This window comes from Fulmarus glacialis, unplaced genomic scaffold (assembly GCF_000690835.1).
Source record: "Fulmarus glacialis isolate BGI_N327 unplaced genomic scaffold, ASM69083v1 scaffold6110, whole genome shotgun sequence".
Classification (NCBI taxonomy): Eukaryota; Metazoa; Chordata; class Aves; order Procellariiformes; family Procellariidae; genus Fulmarus; species Fulmarus glacialis.
Genome location: NW_009185762.1, coordinates 52,820 through 64,107, shown reverse-complemented (window position 1 = coordinate 64,107; position 11,288 = coordinate 52,820).

Here is an 11,288-nt window from a genome sequence, read left to right as displayed (position 1 = left end):
ACTATTAAAATACGTAAGCACAAACAAATTTGGTAAAAATGTAAGGAACACCAGCAGTAAAGACACTACTCCACTGTTGAGTAGAAAACACATCAAATTTTCTGCCAGAAGAAGGAAAGATAAGAAAATTCCAAGGAATAATGTTATTGTGTCTGAAAAGTTGTAGAAGACTTTAGTGGAAAAGATAAATGATCAGGTCTTTTATCAATACCTTAAACACTTCTTGCCACAGAAATAGAAGTTTTTATGTGAACTTCTAGGATTATCTATTTTTTAATATCCTTTTTTATGTTATCCAGACTTGGGAATGTTAATGCTAATTTGATTTTGATTAATTTCTCTCAGTGACATAAGATATTCTCTCTTTCTTGTTATACTTACTGAAATATCCACTGGCCTTGCTTCTGTTTCCGCTTATGTTGGCTGTAGATCAGTATAACATCTCTGTGTTCAACAAAATGTAGCTACAAGCAGAACAGGCATTGTTTTCTTTTGCATATGTACACATAATTTTGAACATATGGTTCCAAGCATATTCTTGATTTAAATTGTCACTAACTTCAGTGCATGCTTGTTTTTCATTTTTGTTCTACTTTTATGTTTTGCATTTGTTGCCGAAGAGATTCATAGCCAGCTGCAAGGCTCCTTCTTTGGGCAACACCCAGGAGGACTTAAATGAAGGCAGCTAGAAAACTCCATTATATGAAGGCATCCAAAGATAATTAGGTTGCCTTGTAAAGGGACTATCATGAGAAGTGAGACTGGGGGTGGTGAATACAATCTGAATTTACAATCACTACTAGCATAGGAGATTTTGAGAGATCAGATCAGCTTTCATCTGAAGGTAGTTTAATTTCTGGTGAGGCTAACTTTTCTTTTAGATACTTACCATACCAGGGAGAGACTGAAAAAGTGATATTTTCCTCTTATTTCAATACATGATCCAAAGAGAGTTTGGCAGACTTTGGAATCCCTTTGGCATTCCAAACCTTTCAGATATATATGAACTTTTTTGCCTTCCAGTTATGATCCAGAAATACCTAAATTGTGTTAGTTGAGCATGCTATCTTGAAGAGTAAGATGCAAAAAGGATTGTGTCCCATCTAGGAATTCACAAGTGCTCTAGCAGAAAGATATTGAATGAGACTCAAAACATCTGCAGTTTTGAATGACAGGCTATATATTTTGGAAGAATCCTTTTATTTTTTTTATTATTTACTGTCACGGAATCGACTTAAATTGACTTTAGTAATAACGTTAGTTAGCTGCATCACAAATGTGAAAAGGAATCTCTCTTCAGCACAGGCTGATTTGATTGAAAGTTAGCATAATATTCAAGTCATCAGAAATAATGTGGCAGAGTGTCCTGTTTAACTAACCTGTTAGAAAATATATATTTTTTACCTGGTGATAATGAAAATTGAGACATATAATAATTCTGATGCAAGCACTGGCAATTTTCATAGAATTATAGAATCATAGAATGGTTTGGGTTGGAAGGGACCTTAAAGATCGCCTAGTTCCAACCCCCCTGCCATGGGCAGGGACACCTTCCAGTAGACCAGGTTGCTCAAAGCCCCATCCAACCTGGCCTTGAACACTTCCAGGGATGGGGCATCCACAACTTCTCTGGGCAACCTGGTCCAGTGCCTCACCACCCTCATAGGGAAGAATTTCTTCCTTATATCTAATCTAAATCTACCCTCTTTCAGTTTAAAACCATTACCCCTTGCCCTATCACTACATGCCCTTGTAAAAAGTTCCTCTCCAGCTTTCTTGGCAGCCCCCTTCAGGTACTGGAAGGCTGCTACAAAGAGAGCGGACTAGAGGGGGACAATCACCTCCCTCGTCCTGCTGGCCACACTTCTTTTGATGCAGCCCAGGATACGGTTGGCTTTCTGGGCTGCAAGTGCACATTGCCGGGTCATGTTGAGCTTCTCATCAACCAACACCCCCAAGTCCTTCTCCTCAGGGCTGCTCTCAATCCATTCTCTGCCCAGCCTGTATTTTACTAATACTGACCTCTATTGCTTTGAGGGCAAGGTATAGCTCTTAGTAACACAATTTTAGTTTAAGTTTAGCACAGTTTTCTCTTGTCATTAAATGCTATTCTCAATCTATCCATCAGATTTGGGGGAATTAATAGGGTGATTTAAATCTTGAATTTCCTATTCTTCACATCTATCAAGAGTTTATACAGCACGAAGAGATGAACACACACTGAACTTAAACAACTTAGCTGAATATCCTGAACAATTGGAAGATGAATAGCAAACAGGATTTTAAAGATAGGAAGGACAGGTCATTTTATAGAGAAAAAATATACTTTTTTTTTTCTAAGTAGAATAAGCTAATCCCTTTTAACTTTTTTTCAGTTTAGTTCTTCATGCCTCTACATTTTTCTTGCTTTAGAAAATGTCAACTAATAAAGATGACGCATTCTTTTTCTAGAAGACACATGACATCATCAACATCTAGGTCTCTCTCCTATGATATTCTAATTTCAGTATCATCCACTTGTTCCCGTCAGATGCTTTAATGTTGTGTTTTGTCTGTCTACATTATGTCCTAATGTTTAGGTGTTTAGGCACCAGTAAAATTCATTAAAACTATTTTTTGTGTGTCAACTTATTAATAGCACTATTAAATAAGGTTGGTCTCAACATTAACCAATTAAGAACTCTCTTAAGACTTTATACTTTCTTTTTAATTCAACCCAATGCCTCATGTCTTTGGTCATTTCCTTAACAAATCATTAAAGTTGTACTGTTTTCAATATTTTTATCATCGTTATCTGCTGAAATATTACACGGTTATGGTATTCAGTGTGAATTATTTTTATTGCATTTCCCATGTGGAGAAATGACAGCTGTGAAGGATAAATTAAAAAACACAATCTCTTTGTTGATCACTGATATTATACTTCTTCTCCATATATCTCTGAATTTTAATAATTTAACAACCAAAGGTAATACTGATGCAAAACTAGCAGTTATTTTGACCATTTTTCTTCTTTCTTAAATAGTTTGCCCATTTAACTACAAGAAGCATGACAGCAACTATATGGAGTCAAACCAAAGCTACGTCTAGCTCAGCATGCTGTCTCCAAGAGCAAGTGCCTAAGGAATAGAACAAAAATAATTATTTTTTCACCAGAAGTCTCTGAACTCCCAACAATGGGGATATCAGAAATATTTCACGGATGTTCTAAGCCAAACTTTGGATTCAACATACTTAACAACAAACTGGATTTTGCTTCTTGTATAGTAGCTGTCTAGTCTCCTTCTTGTCTAGTCTCCTTCTTGTCTATTCTTGTCATGTACTTGTCTAGTCTCCATTTGAGCCCAAATATGATGGGGTTACTCTCCCAAATGATAAATGTGTAAAAATTTATATTACTTAAGTTACACTTAATGTAAAAATTGCTTCAGAATTTAGATGGGAAATATTTGTGACCACTTGCCTTTTTAAAAATATTTGGGGATTATTTTCATTTGGTGGCAGAAACTTCAATTTTTAGATGTAAAATAACTATCTGCCTCCCCAGTCTCCATATAAATATTTTTATGGAAAACCGAAGCAAAATGTTTATTCAGTTGTAGGGCCATATAGAGATTACCTTTACTTTTCAACCTTTTCTTCACCACATAGTTGCCTTGTTTCTTTTTTCCTTGTTCTCTTTTTATTTATTATAACCCGACATTAGATGATCTATTCAAGTGCCTCTGTTCTTTGTGGTATAGTTTTATTTCCTCATTAATATGTTTTTTCCTTTGATCATTCATTATAGGTAACTTTCCAGTTCTCACTCTATTATTCAGGTAGTTTCAAGAATTTTCCAACATTTTAAAATTAGGTTTCAGTTTGATCAGGAATACTATTCATACTTATCTGTGAGAGGAAATGCGATCCTGGCTCAGAAGCAGCCAGTCTGATGAGCTGGCTTTGTGCCGCAGATCTTGGATTCCCTGAGATCCCAGGGTGCAGAGGAACTGGAGTGCCTAGGAGTCAAAGCTGACCCAGAAACCTTGGCACTTGGATGCTATGGCTCCCACGAGCTTCAAAACTCCTGGCTTCATGTCTGTCCAGGCTGAAATTGAGCCAAGAGCTTGCTAACCTTGGAGGACCTAGGAGTCTGGACGTTTGCAGCTTGCAATCCCAGGACTTTGTGGGTCACATGTCCTTGCGAATCCATACAGTGACTCTTTGCGGAACTGAGAGCCTGGAAATGTCTTTGTGTTGGGCCACATGCGAGCCTGGAAGTGGAGGTGACAAACCCTGCCTAGAAAGTAGGTTTCCATTGCAACTTTGTATTTGAATTCCTTTCAGGAAACTTTCTTACAACAATAACTTGGAATTGTTTTAAGGGGAAGAAGTTTTGGAGCAGTGTTAAGCATGTTAGCTTGAAGGGCCTCTGCAAGTTTCTGGATGTTTTGATCTTGGAAACACTGGTATGTTGAAGAAGAGCATTTGAGGTATCTTGCAATGGCTCCAGAAGTTTGATTTCAACTCTTGCTCTGGATTTGCCCTAGAGAGCAAGATGTGTCCTTGATTTTTGATGACCTCAAGGTTATTTTCACATAAGGGTATATGCAGATGTGTGTATAGTATGTGTTTATGTTGGAATTCCATAATGATCATAATTCTACTTCCCCTAAAATCAACTGGAGTTTGGCAACTGATTTCAGTTAAAACAAATTAGATGTTCATTCAGCAATAAACAGACTTTGGCATGTTGAGCTTGTGTCTTTTCATAACGGGTATGAGGCTCGTTGCTTTTTAAAACTGGAATGTGATTTGTGTAATTTATGGACATAAACTAAAATGAAAAAGAATTCCAGAACAAAAGTGACAAGGTTGTTAGGGTTCCAGTAATGTGGATACTTACTGGTTCTGGTTCTTTTTTTTTTTCCCTAAAGGAATAAAATACATCTTTAGTCTCTGGCTACAGATGCAGAATGTTACCCTTCCTTAGCACTTTGGATTACCAGAACTTTATGTGGGTGAAAGTCACTTTTATTGACAAAGTCAGAGTTCAAGTCCAATTTGGATTAGCTTCCAAACATTCAGATGCTTACTGTATCTTGATATTTGAGTGGTTATTGGGTAAGAAATGTATCAGCTTCTTCACTACGCAAAATCTGGGCTAAGAATCCTATGGGAGAAGCATTTTGTCCTCAAGATTTCTAGTACTTTCTGCCTGAGGAGCCAGGAAGCTTTTGAAACAGTCTTTCTCTCAGACTTTGTTGCTGTTTTACCAGGCTCTGAATTTTCTGAACTTTCCAGTGCATGATCTAATATGAGGGGAAGAAAAGGCTAAATATTGTCCTGCTTAGTCCAGTCTGTTTGGACTCTCGGGTCTTCCCATCAGCCAGGCAGTGGCTGTATAAAACTGCATGTCCTGACTTCCTATCTCTGTCCTAGCACATGGGGGTGTCCCAACAAGTATTGGCACGTCCACCCATTATTTAGGAAAAACTTGCTCATCATCCCACTTTGCTGCTCCCTCTCTGAACCCTGAATTGAATGAAAAGCCACAGCCTTGTCTCTCAAACCATCTTCTGTGAAGTAGAGAGAGCTCCTGGAGAGTAGCTCTGTGTGACCAGAGGGGTCTGTACTTTAAAAACATGCACTGCAGTGGGACAGGGCTGTGCTAAACCCTTTGGTTAACTATGTCAGTTAACCCTTGTTAACTGAAATAATGCTTCTTAGGATAGGAAGTGCAGTGGAAAAACAGTCTTTGAAACAAAGGTTTAGAACCCCAATTTTTTTTTTTTTTCCAGGCATATTATTAAGATTCAGTGAGCAGGAAAGCATTTAAAAATGTCATGAGGCACAGAAATAAATTCAGAGACCCTACCTGACCCTTAAAAAAAAAGGTAGAGAAAAAAAAACGTGTGATATGGTTGAATTTCTATTGTAAACTTTTTTAGCTGTCAAAGCAAGCAATACACTCCATGTTTGGCTCACGAAGAATAGAGACCTCCAGAATTGCATGTCACAGTAAGAAATTACTAAGAGGGATGTGAAAAGGAAACATCAAAATAATATTTTTTTGCAAAAGAGAGGATATTATAAATAGCTAAATGAAGTGTCTCAGATAAAGCAGAAACTATGATGTTTATTACTTTCTTTTTTTTTGGCCAAGATTCTGTTCAGCAAAATTAAAGTTTAGCGTTAAGAATATGCTTAAGACTCATTACGGTCGTCTCTTAAACAAAAGAGCCAATGGACGTTAGTTGTTAGCTTTAAAACCACTCAGGTGATTATAGGACATCTTAAACTAAAGATTAACATCTAGGGCATATTAAGTGAAAGCAACAGCTAAACCTGTAGTGACTGTAGTGGAGCCAGGATTGCATACAGGAGTAAATGGAAGGACCAGTGATAGTATTAAGATCCTCCTCCTTTTAAACAGGTTCTTATTGTTCTGACTGTGTTTCTCTTTAATAGGGAATGACATTCTTCTAATTAACAAAAAATATTCCTAAACAGAGATAACATCTTATATCTCACAATTTACTAATCAAAACCATCTACTAACTTTGTAATCTTTCTAATGATTTAAAAAGACCTATTTAAGAACCTTACTCAGTCTGACCTCTATGCTGGAAAGGTGTGAGATAGAAGATGGAGGACCAAATGCTCTCCTGCTGAGAAGATACTTGAGGTTTCATGCTTCATGTTAGAGTGTTGTATTCATTGGGCCAATTTATAAAGATCAGAAAGGTGTCAACACAGCTTTGGCATGTAATAGAATATATAAAGCCTAATCACAGTTTTTCAAGAATATTTCTGGATGTCTTTTGTGAAAAGAATATATTTGGGTTCCTGATGCCAAGTATATAACGGCACATCTTTTCAACTCATGATTCAAACTATCTAAACAGCACAAAGGAGTGAAACATATTTCTGTACTGTACTATTTCCTAATAAATAATAAGTATCATGTCTCAAGTGCTAGAACACTTGTTCAGACTCTGAGTTCAAACATTATTCTCAAGGCTATGTCCTTATACCTTCAGTGCTTAGGATGCAGATGCCTAAATGTCTTATTAGATATGAATCTAAATTAATAATGTGCTTCATGTTTATGTAGCTAATTGGGCAGTTAGAGAAGAAAAAAGCAAATCCTGAGTGGGAAGCAAAAAAGGAAATGATAGGCAGCATCAAGTAAAAACTTGAAATAATTACTAATGATACCACTTTTGTAAAAATTTTTTTAAAACTCTTTGTTTGTTTGTTCTTCCTTATAAAAACATTATTTTATTCAATTCAGGTCTCACTTCTGCCTGCTTTATAGAATGTTGCAAAACACATAATCAGCAAAAGTTGTACAAGCAAAATAGCAATCACAAATATTCCTGAGAGTTTACTTTGTGCTGAATGTCTACATTAATAGATGTCAAACTATTTGATGATCATTAATTGGATTTTAGAAAAATTTACAATTTCAGAGGACCTGGCTAGGAATTCTTTGCATTATTGACAAAGTTTGTGTTCTGCTTTCTGTCAGTTGAAATAAACAGCTAGAAAATGTGTTTCTCTGCAGCCATTTTTTGTATTATTTTAAGCAACATTGAAAGGAGAACATTAATTTGAGGAGATTCCTTTATAAATTTTGTTCAGTAAGTCACCAATGTCTGACAGTTAAATCTGATTTTTGTTCTGACTATATTAGAAAAAAAGTATTCTCTATAAGCTTTTGTTTTTATATAATGCTGATATGAATAGGAACTGAGATTATTTAATATAGATGGCATATAAACAACTAAGTCAGATAAGGACATGAGTACCCATGAACAGATAAGATTGCTAAGGAAAATAAACTCAGGGGTTTGGGGGAAGCTGGTTGTGTGGTATTTATATAAATAAACAGCAATAATAAACTTATCTGTTTTTCAGAATGACATAGATAAAATATATTTCCTTTTCTTTTATATTACAGTGGAAAATATTCTGTCACAAAGAACTAGACCATAGCTGAGTCTCTTAAAAGCTAATAAATGTCTATCCCTTTTCTTAAGTGGCTGATTTTTGAACATGTCCTTATACAAAAACTCTGTCTTTTAAAATTTATTTTGTATCACTCTTGAAGGATTTGAACACAGGAAACACATTTAAAATGATATAATGGAAGAATATAACACTGTAGATCACACAGATTGGCTCATATTAATTTACAGAGCACTAGTTATGACCTGTCAGTTAAGGAGTCACAATTTTTTCCATTATAAACCTCCCTTGAAGTTGCTTTTTCCTTTTTTGTCATTCATGAGCTAATCCACATGTATCACAGATGTTTATGCAGATTCATGAACATCTTTGAAAAATCTAAGTTTTATTTTAGATAACATTCAAAAAATATTATAATTGGTTTGCAGCGAAAAGTGTTCATGTGCCCCTGGTGCATTTGCGTAAGAAGAAGATTCATTCTTGGGGTTGCCTCCTCCTGACACACCCCCTAAAGCACCAGGCCACTCCGTCCTGGGCTGTGTCTAGGTGGTGAGATAGGTGTGCTCCACACGTGCTCCACAGTCCCAACCTCCTGCCCATGTTCCCACTGGGGGAGGATGATGGACACAAGGACGTACAGGTGCATTCAGAGGGAGGGCAGCAGAGCAAAGGGTATTACCGCCTGGCAGGGGGGATCTGTGCTCAAGGGCTCCATGAGAGAGACGTAGTCGATGTGTGTCTTCATGCTCCTCATATTGCTGCTGCTGTGGTACGGGAAAAGTCATATGCACAAACCACAGATGATGGGTTAGTGCAAGAAATAGAATGGTTCGAATAATTGACTTGTTTTGGCAGGCTAAATGAATCAAAAGTCAAGAAACCATTGTAGTGGCTCTGAAGGGTTTGGCTTTGTTTGCTTGTTTCTGCCAAAATAGGAAATAAATGTAAATAATATTATAACGCAGTTGCACACTATTATGCTGTCACTTGTAAATGCAGAAACTAGATTCATTGACCTGTGATTCTCCTTCCATTTGGTAATGTCAAGTTTTATGAAAGTTGGTGAGTTTTGAAGATGTTTGTTCAACTTTTGCTTGGAGAAAAAAATGGAAGAGGGTAGTTTTGCCCTGAGGACAGAGATTTAAAGGTCACTATCCCTTGCTTTATGACTAAGTGTGTCACAGGCTCTTATGTGACTCATTCCCAGAAAAAAATTGTGCAATTAAATTATTTAATCCCTATAAAATTTTATCTCTCTCTAAGTCTGAAAAGTATCAAGGAAATATGAAGTAATAATTCATTTAATGTTATATTCTTGTATGCATCAATTGAGTTGGGTCAGATCACACTTCCTCTTTGTGTGGTTAGAAAAAAAGAAGTTGTTGGTTTAGTCCAGAAACTGGAAATTTGCAGTTATAAAATAACATAAACACCAAAGCTTGTGAGAGTAATATTTGTATTTCAGTTATGAAATAATCAAAGTTGTGTACTGGGCTGATTTTTCTTCTCAGCTAAGGGATGCCACAAGCTTTTACATAGGCTAGCCCTTGGATAACACAGACATAATACTGATTCTTCTCAAAAATTATTTTGTTAACAATATCAAACATTGAGTTAACTATCTCACTGCTACCTGAGATTCATATTCATATGAATTTAAAGAAACATGGAGGTAATAGTTCATACTGTACCTATATATGCTACCTACTTAGAATAGTGGTTGAATACTTTATCAGCTAAAGAGAACAAACTGTTTACATGTTAATGTGTAACAGATGTCTGAATCAGTTATCTCCACTTATACTAAATATTGTATTACATCCTTAATTTTGGCCAGCACACCAAAATCTATTGCCCTTGAAAATATACCTGCAGGTCACACCCATTTGCAACATAAATAGGATGTCATGTTAAATTGTGGCTTTCATTTTTAAAAAGTAGAAGTATGAATCAGTATTTAAAATCATTTTAGTTGAAATTATATATTGTATTCATTATCTCAAATTATTCCATGATAGAAATTTTCCATAATAAAACAGTATGAAACTCTAAAAAATTTCTCATGTACTGTTGCTGACCCAAACACAAGCAAGCAATACTGTTTATATTATGATCTGAATTATTGATCCACAGTGAAGGTACACTTTTCTGGGGGGGGAGGAGGGGGGGAAATCCAGCATATACATGAAATACTGTTTGCATCTGAGAAAACTGCAATCAAATTTTAATGTTTTTGAACTCTCAACAGAGGTAGAGACAAAATGCATTATTATTCTTCACTTTCACAGATCAAGATATCAAAAATACGATTTTAGCAATCTCTGTCATAAGAAAGAAAAAATGTAAGGTTTAATAACAAATATATCTTTGTCAAGGTTTGCAATCACACTTGTTAGAACAGAAGACAGTAATTTAAATCATTTTTCCTATACAAATTTCAATAAGTTTTACAAGAATATAGAGGTGTTTAACAGCAGAGGGCATTCTAATTTTCTGGGAAGGTAGTAGAAGGACATTTTAATTTACATAAATACTGTGAAACTATATATATAGTATATACGAGTATATATAAAAGAAACAGTAAGAAAAATAAAAACACAAGGCAAAATCTCACAGTAAAATAGTAAGATCTGCATACATTTTAAGCAGACTGTGTTTACTGTATTATGTGTTTTGAAATTGAAGAGAAATCACTAATATTTCCTGCTTTTAGGGTCCAAATATTTGTTCATATGGAAGCTGGTTTGGATATATGTATGAATGTATGTATGCATTCATGCATGTGTTTATATATATGTATGCCTTCCATGTTTCAGTCTGTGGTCTGTACAGAAAGAAAAAATCGAAGCACTTGTTATAGTCAATATAAATATATTCATGTGAAGTTGAAAGGAAATACATACATATATATACAGTTAATATAAATATAATTCCTTTCAACTTCACAGTTATGAGACACACAAGTGACTATACCACTTTGGAATACCTCCCTGTATGATTTAAGTTAAGTATTTAATCTTTTTCTATTATGGATATAGTCCTGCCATTCTCTTTCAGGCAAAGTTCCCACTGAAATCGGAAGTTTAGTCTGAGCAAGTGTCTTAGGTTTAAGCTTTTTATTGAGAAATAGCTGCCAATAATCCCCTTTTCAAAGAAAGACTATGCTCTGACACAGTTTCAACATTGTATTCTGCTAATTTATTGTTTTAAAACTTACATTTAAAAAACACATTTATGAGCCCATAATTTAGAAGTTAACATCTGGAAGCTCAGAACAGATGCAGTTTGAGAGTAAGGTGGCTGGAGAAATACTTCCCATCTACTGATGCCCA